Below are 8,721 nucleotides of genomic sequence, written 5' to 3' on the forward strand. Positions count from 1 at the left end.
ATTTGCTTGGCTGGCCAAATTTAAGGTATGCAGTGTCCACTGTTGTTTATCACTGCTGATCACTTTAACATAGGGCTGCATGCAGCATAGTGGTTTCCAGATTTCTGTCAGGTAGTCTATAAGGAGGAGGTTTTCAGATCAGCTCCAGCTTGATTTCTCCATGGGCTTGCAGCCCAAGCACGTGGAGTATTCAGTAATAGGGTCTTTCCATCTATTTATAGTGGGAAACCCAGAACATTGGTAATGGCCTGTAATGTTTTGGGGGCATCAGGGACCTCCCTAGCTAGCAACTTATTGGAAGTTATTATCCCATCCCTGGCACTGAAATTTTTCTAGTAACAGTCTATGGCTTCTGTATACACCATTATCCAAAAAAGTAGGTTTCCCTATGGCTTATTCATAACATCTTAAATTTTGGTTAACCATCCCCACCCTTTCTTTACTCAATCTCTTCCCCTGACCTCATTTAGGCCACCTCCATCAGCAGCACATGGAACATTCTCTAAAATAGGACACAAAGCAAACACTAACAAATACAGGGAAATTGAAATAATTTCTTGACCTCTATCTAATCACAGTGGGATTAAACTACAAATCAATGGCAAGAAAAACTGTAGAGCATACTCAAAATCATGGAAACTAAACCATATACTGCTGAATGATGAATGGGTCATTGAAGAAATCAAGAAGAAAATTAAAAAATTCATAGAATCAAATAACACAACATACCCAAACGTGAAACACAATTAAGGCAGTCCAAAGAGGGAAATTTATAGCTTTAAGTGTCACTATTAAGAAATTAGAGCCGGGAGTGGTGGCGCACACCTCTAATCCCAGCACTTGGGGGGCAGAGGTAGGAGGATTGCCATGAGTTCAAGGCTACCCTGAGACTCCATAGTGAATTCCATGTCAGCCTGAGCTAGAGTAAGACCCTACCTCAAAAAAAAAAAAAAAAAAAAAAGAAATTCAAAAAGTCACAAGTAAACAATTTAGTGCTTCACTTAAGGCCTTGGTAAAAGAAGAACAAGGCAAACCAAAACATCAGTAGATGGGAAGAAATATAAAGATTAGGCAGAATTCAGTAAAATAGAAACTAGAAACACAGTACTAAGAATGAGTGAGGGCTAAAGAGATGGATTAGTGGTTAAGACACTTGCCTACAAAGCAAAAGGACTCGGGGTCAATTCTCCAGGACCCACGTAAACCAATAGCACAAGGTGGCACATGAGTCTGGAGTTTGTTTGCAGTGAGTGAAGGTCCTGTCATGCCCATTTTCTCTCTCTCCTTTTCAAATAAATAAATTAAACAATTTTTTATAAAAAGAATCAGTGAAAAAAAGAGTTGGTTATTTGATAGGATAAAAGAGTTTGATAAACAGTAAATCTGGCCACAAGAGAAAAGAAACAAATTAATAAAATTAGAGATGAAGAAGGATCATTACAATAGAAACCAATAAAATTTGGAACATCAAAAGGACATACTTTAAGAACATATACTCTACTAAATATGAAAATATGAAAGAAATGGAATTTTTCCAAGATTTATATGATCTACCAAAAAGAAATCAAGCTCAGAAAAACCACTTAAACAGAGCTATAGCAAACACTGAGATCAAAGCAGTTACAAAACTCTCCCAAGTTCAGGCCCAGATGGATTAACTGCTGAATTTTACCAAGTTTTCACCAAAAACTAACACCAATGCTTCTTAAACATTTCTACAAAATCGAAAAGGAAGGAGTACTACCAAACTCCTTCCATGAAGCCATCATTACCCTGATACCAAAATCAGACCAAGACAGAACAAAAAAAGAAAATTAGGGACCAATATTCCTCATGAACACAGATGCACAACCTCTCAACAAAATACTGGCAAACAGAATACAAGAGTATGTCAAAAAGATCATTAATCCCAACAAAGTAGGCTTTATCCCATAAATGCAGGCATGGCCCAACATTCACAAATCAATAAATGCAATGCACCATATAAGTGGACTAAATGACAAAAATTACATGACCATCTTAGTAGATGCAGAAAAGGCATTTGACAAAATTTAACATCCCTTCATGATAAAAGTCCTATAGAAACTGGGAACAGATGAAACATACATCAACACAATAAAACCCTGCCTCAAAAAGCCAAAAAAAAAAAAAACATAAAGTCTATTTATGATAAACCTATAGCCAACATAACACTAAATGGGAAAAAACTTGAGATTCTTCCTCTAAAATCAGGAATAAGATTAAGGTGCCCACTGTACTGGAAATCTTAGCTGTAACAATAAGGCACGAGACACACATAAAAGGGACACAAACTGGAAAGGCAGAAATCAAATTATCATATCTACAGATGATATGATTCTATACATAAACGACCCTAGACACTTTATCAGCAAGCCTTTAGACTTGATAAACACTTTTAGCAACATAGGAGAGTACAAAATTAAGCCACAGAAATCCATAGTCTTTTTATGTACTAACAACAAACCTGCCAAGGATGAAATCAGGGAATCATTCCTTTTCACAATTGCCTCAAAAAGAATAGAGTACCTTGGAATAAACCTATCTAGAGAAGTTAAGGATCTCTTCAGTGAAAACTTTAAAACACTCAAGGGAGGCAGAAGACACTAGAAAATGGAAATACATCTCATGTTCTTGGATTGGAAGAATTAATATAATGAAAATGTCAATCTTACCAAAAGCAATCTATACATTTAATGCAATCCCCATCAAAATTCCAATGGTAAACTGGGCATGGTGGCACACGCCTTTAATCCCAGCACTTGGGAGGCAGAGGTAGGAGGGTTGCCATGAGTTTGAGACCACCCTGAGACCTCATAGTGAATTCCAGGTCAGCCTGGGTTAGAGCAAGACCCTACCTTGTAAAACCAAAAAATAAAAAAAATAATGAATAGGAAATCATTCAATTGTTAGAGGCATCTGGCTACCAGATAAATTGGTCATTATCCACTGGCCCAGACACTATAAAGATAATAGTCCCCAGACCCAAGGTAACAATGTGGCTAACCCAAACAGCCAGGGATGTAGCCCTCAGAGATCCAAGACCACACACTGTCCTAGAACTATCAGTTCATCCCAAATTCCTGGTCCAACTGGATGTGAATGTTCCCACATACACTCCAGAAGAGATAGACTTATACTCCTCAATGGGAGCTCAACAAAGCCATCATGGCTGGTGGACTCTGCCAGGTGTGAAAATTTGCATGCCAAAACTACTCAGGGAGAAAATGGTTAACTTACATTCATCAAGCAATGCATTTATCACCCAAGAAGACTTCAGAATTCATCTCACACTATGTCTGCCTCCCCAGTCATTGAGAGGTACTCCAAGATATCTCAGACCATTGCATGACCTTGCACAGGTAAATGCCAAGAAGAATCTACTTCCACAGGGAAGCAGATGTCGAGGTACTGTACCTGGTGAATTTTGGGAACTGGACTTTACTGAAATTAAACCAGCACTATATGGATATAAATACTTGCTGAGTTTTGTAGACACTGTTTTATGCTGGGAAGAAAATTGTCCAACCCTAATGGAAATAAATCAGATAGTAGCTAAGAAATTAATAACAGAGATTATTCCCAGGCTTGGCTTTCCCTTGATTTTGCGGTCCAACAATGACCTGGCCTTCATGGCTAACTTATCTTAATTAATTTCAAAGACTCTTAACATAAATTGGAAACTATGCTGTATGTACCATTCTCAGAGCTCAGGAAAAGTAGAGAGGATAAATAGAATATTGAAGGAAATCCTGACTAAATTTATCCTTGAGACTGGTGGTAACTGGGTCAATCTCCTGCCTTTTGCCCTATTGAAGACCTACTGTATGCCTTACTGGGAGGAATTAACCCCTTATAAAATAGTCTATGGGCAGCTTCCTCCTATGATCCCCAGAATACATCAAGATTGTCTAGGAGACTTTCCAATATCTGAGACACTTAAAGGGTTACAGCTAATCACGGATAAGATCTTTTCTCAGGTCCAGGCCACCCAACCTGTTGGATACTGACCACCTGACCACTCATTACAACCTGGTGACGTTGTGCTGCTATGCCATTTCAAAACTGACAGTTAAACCCTGGTGGAAGGGCCCCTAAATTGTGATTCTTTACTCTCATTGCCATTAAAGTTGCTGATATTCCTACTTGGATCCATCACTCATGCCTTAAGAAGGCACCCAAATAAAGTACAGGAGAAGAACCCAGTTGCTGGACATGGAAAGTGACTGATTAAGATTAAGATTTCAAAGGTTTAATGTTTTGCTACTAATCTACTCTTGTTTTTCTTTATTTTTTGTTTTATTTTATTGTTTTTCTTTATTGCTATGGATTCCATAATGATAACTTTAACCTGTTGAATTGTATCTATACCCTTGGGCTTTAACTATGAAAACTCCAACAAACCTCCCATATGTGAATGGGAACTTAGACTAACTGGTACTGGGACAATATTAGATAGCTATAACTCTGACCAACCTCAACTAAAGACAGATTTATGCAAACAATTTGACAGCCTTGATATTAGGGCTCATCTAAGAGGAGGATGAATAGGCACTATAAACTGGGAATGTTAGAATGTAAACCAAGAAAAGGGCCTGCAATTCATCTCGATATATGCCTTCCCAGCCAAAGGAGACAGACTCTGTAGCACAAATCATGAATATCATTGTGCCTCTTGGAATTGTGTAACTATTGAATCCTAGGAAAATTCCAAATTTGACTTTATCACTTTTCAAGTGGTACCCCTGGATAACTAGTCTTGTTTTGGCTGCTGCAGATCCCCTAATACCCGTCTTAATGTTATGTGATCTCAGCCCACATTATTAGCCTATACAACAGATAGAACTAACCATTCCCTATCAAAAATTTGAAGGGGGTAAAAAGTGTGAAGGGGACACATAAGACACAGGAGGGATGATGAACCAGTCTGACTCCATCTTAGAATTAGGAGCCATTTTGTTATTAGATCAAGATAGGTTTTGCTTCTGCTTACCATGAAACTTAAGTTTCGTTAGGCCTAACTGTACCTTGACTACTACCTATCTGGAATTCTTCACCCCTGGACCTTCCTGGATCCTGAGTTACACCCCACTCTGACAATGCCTTGCTTCATACTCTCCCAAGATGTTATGTCAAGTAATAGTGAACTGCTATTTGCTTCTGTATTTTGCTTGCCAAGTTCCCTGTTAGAAATCTCTCAACTTTACAGTTTGTGAATTTCAAAAACCTGCCTTCTCTTATGCTCAGGGCTGCTCTCTTAAGCCCCGCTTTTGGGTGAGACAGCCAGCTGGTCAGATTCTGGGTGCACAATATAGCTTGTTTCAATTTAACCAAAGATTTGAGTCAGTGGTCTCTTCTTTCATCGTGAGTTTAACAATGGATCTGGAAAGGATTATACTCTGAAGTAACCTAGGCCCAGAAATCCAAATGTCACATCATCTTACTCATATATAGATCCTGGTTACAAATGTTTAGACTTGTATATGAGTTGGAGTAAAATTTGGTAGCAGTAGGCCAGTAAGGTAGAAAGTGGTTATAAGGGAGTGCGAAGAGGGGAGAACTTAAGGGATAGTATTGTATATATGTAAGTAGATGAACAGACTACTGGGGATGCAATGGCCTAAGTAAGATCAATGAAGGGATTGAGTAAAAGAAGGGTTGGGGGAGGGTTAAAAAAAAAAAGTCAGATGTTGGGATAGAGATGTCTTAACAATTAAGGCTCTTGCATGTGAAGCCTATGGACCGAGGTTTGATTCCCACAACCCATGTAAACCAGATGCACATGATGTCACATACATCTGGAGTTTGTTTGCAATGGCTAGAGGCCCTGGAATGCCCATTCTCTCCCCCCCCATCTCTCTCTTCCTATCTCTCAAGTAAATAACTAAATATGAATAAAAATTTAAGAACGAAAAGAAAGGGCTGGAGAAATGGCTTAGTGGTAAAGTGCTTGCCTGTGAAGCCTAAGGACCTGGTTCAAGGCTTGGTTCCCCAGGACCCATGAGAGTCAGATGCACAAAGGGGTGCACGCATCTGGAGTTCATTTGCAGTGGCTGGAGGCCCTGGCACACCCATTCTCTTTCTCTCTCTGCCTCTTTCTCTCTGTTGTGGTAAAATAAATAATAAATAAAAGTAAAAACAAAAAAATTTTAAAAATAAAAGAAAATTTAAGAGGCTTTATATTTTTTAAAATTTTTATTAACATTTTACATGATTACAAAATATATTCCATGGTAATTCCCTCCCTTCCCACCCCCACACTTTCCCATTTAAAATTCCATTCTCCATCATATTACCTCCCCATTACAATCATTGTAATTACATATATACAATATCAACCTATTAAGTATCCTCCTCCCTTCCTTTCTCTTCCCTTTATGTCTCCTTTTCAACTTACTGGCCTCTGCTACTAAGTATTTTCATTCTCACACAGAAGCCCAATCATCTGTAGCTAAGACCCATATATGAGGGAGAACATGTGGCACTTGGCTTTCTGGACTGGGGTTACCTCACTTAGTATAATCCATTCCAGGTCCATCCATTTTTCTGCAAATTTCATAACTTCATTTTTCTTTATCGTTGAGCAGAACTCCATTGTATAAATGTGCCACATCTTCATTATCCACTCATCAGATGAGGGACATCTAGGTTCGTTCCATTTCCCGGCAATTATAAATTGAGCAGAAATAAACATGGTTGAGCACGTACTTCTAAGGAAATGAGATGAGTCCTTTTGATATATGCCTAGGAGTGCTATAGCTGGGTCATATGGTAGATCAGTCCCTAGCTGTTTTAGGAACCTCCACCCTGTTTTCCACAATGGCTGGAACAGATTGCATTCCCACCAGCAGCGTAGAAGGGTTCCTTTTTTTCCACATCCCCGCCAACATTTATGATCATTTGTTTTCATGATGGTGGCCAATCTGACAGGAGTGAGATAGAATTGCAATGAAGTTTTAATCTGCATTTCCCTGATGACTAGTGACATAGAACATATTTTTAGATGCTTATATGCCATTCGTATTTCTTCCTTTGAGAATGCTCTATTTAGCTCCATAGCCCATTTTTTGATTGGCTTGTTTGATTCCTTATTATTCAACTTTTTGAGTTCTTTGTATATCCTAGATATTAATCCTCTATCAGATATATAGCTGGCGAAGATTTTTTCCCATTCTGTAGGTTGCCTCTTTGCTTTTTTCACTGTGTCTTTTGCAGTGCAAAATCTTTGTAATTTCTTGAGGTCTCAGTGATTAATCTGTGGTTTTATTGCCTGAGCAATTGGGGTTGTATTCAGAAAGTCTTTGCCAAGACCAATATATTGAAGGGTTTCCCCTACTTTTTCCTCTAGCAGTTTCAGAGTTTCAGTTCTCATGTTAAGGTCTTTAATCCGTTTGGACTTAATTCTTGTGCGTGGTGAGAGAGAAGAATGTATTTTCATCCTTCTGCAGAAATATATCCAGTTTTCAAAACACCATTTGCTGAAGAGGCTGTCTCTTCTCCAATGAGTATTTTTGGCATTTTTATCGAATATCAGGTGGCTATAGCTACTTGGGCTTACATCTGGGTCCTCTATTCTGTTCCACTGATCTACATGTCTGTTTTTGTGCCAGTACCATGCTGTTTTTGTTACTATGGCTCTGTAGTATAGGTTAAAATCAGGTATGGTGATCCCACCAGCCTCATTTCTGTTGCTCAGTATTATTTTAGATATTCGAGGTTTTTTGTGATTCCAAATGAATTTTTGGATTGTTTTTTTCTATTTCCATGAAGAAAGCCTTTGGAATTTTGATAGGGATTGCATTAAATGTGTAGATTGCTTTAGGTAAGATTGCCATTTTCACAATATTGATTCTTCCAATCCAGGAACAAGGGATGTTTCTCCACTTTCTAGTGTCTTCTGCAATTTCTCGCATGAGTGTTTTAAAGTTCTCATTGTAGAGATCCTTTACTTCCTTGGTTAGGTTTATTCCAAGGTACTTTATATTTTTGATGCAACTGTGAATGGGAGTGATTCTCTGATTTTCGTCCTCTGTGTGTTTGTTGTTCGCATATATGAAGGCTACTGATTTCTGTGTATTTATTTTGTATCCTGCTACATTGCTGTAGGTTTTGATCAGCTCTAACAGTTTACTAGTAGAGTCTTTAGGATCCTTTATGTATAGCATCATGTCATCTGCAAATAATGATAACTTGATCTCTTCCTTTCCAATTTGTATCCCTTTTATGTGTGTCTCTTGCCTTATTGCTATGGCTAAGACTTCTAGAACTATATTAAATAAAAGTGGGGACAGTGGACACCCTTGTCTTGTTCCTGATTTTAGTAGGAAAGCTTCCAGTTTTTCCCCATTTAGTAATATGTTGGCTGTAGGCTTGTCATAAATAGCCTTTATTATATTGAGACATGTTCCTTCTATCCCAGTCTCTGTAGGACTTTTATCATGAAGGGATGTTGGATATTGTCAAATGCTTTCTCTTCATCTAATGAGATAATCATGTGATCATGTGATTTTTGTCCTTCAGCCCGTTTATGTAATGTTTTACATTTATAGATTTGCGTATGTTGAACCATCCCTGCATCTCTGGGATAAAGCCTACTTGGTCAGGGTGAATGATCTTCTTGATATACTCTTGTATTCTGTTTGCCAATATATTGTTGAGAATTTTTGCATCTATGTTCATGAGGGAGATTGGTCTGTAATTTTC

The sequence above is a fragment of the Jaculus jaculus genome, chromosome 6 (genome assembly GCF_020740685.1).
Source record: "Jaculus jaculus isolate mJacJac1 chromosome 6, mJacJac1.mat.Y.cur, whole genome shotgun sequence".
NCBI lineage: Eukaryota > Metazoa > Chordata > Mammalia > Rodentia > Dipodidae > Jaculus > Jaculus jaculus.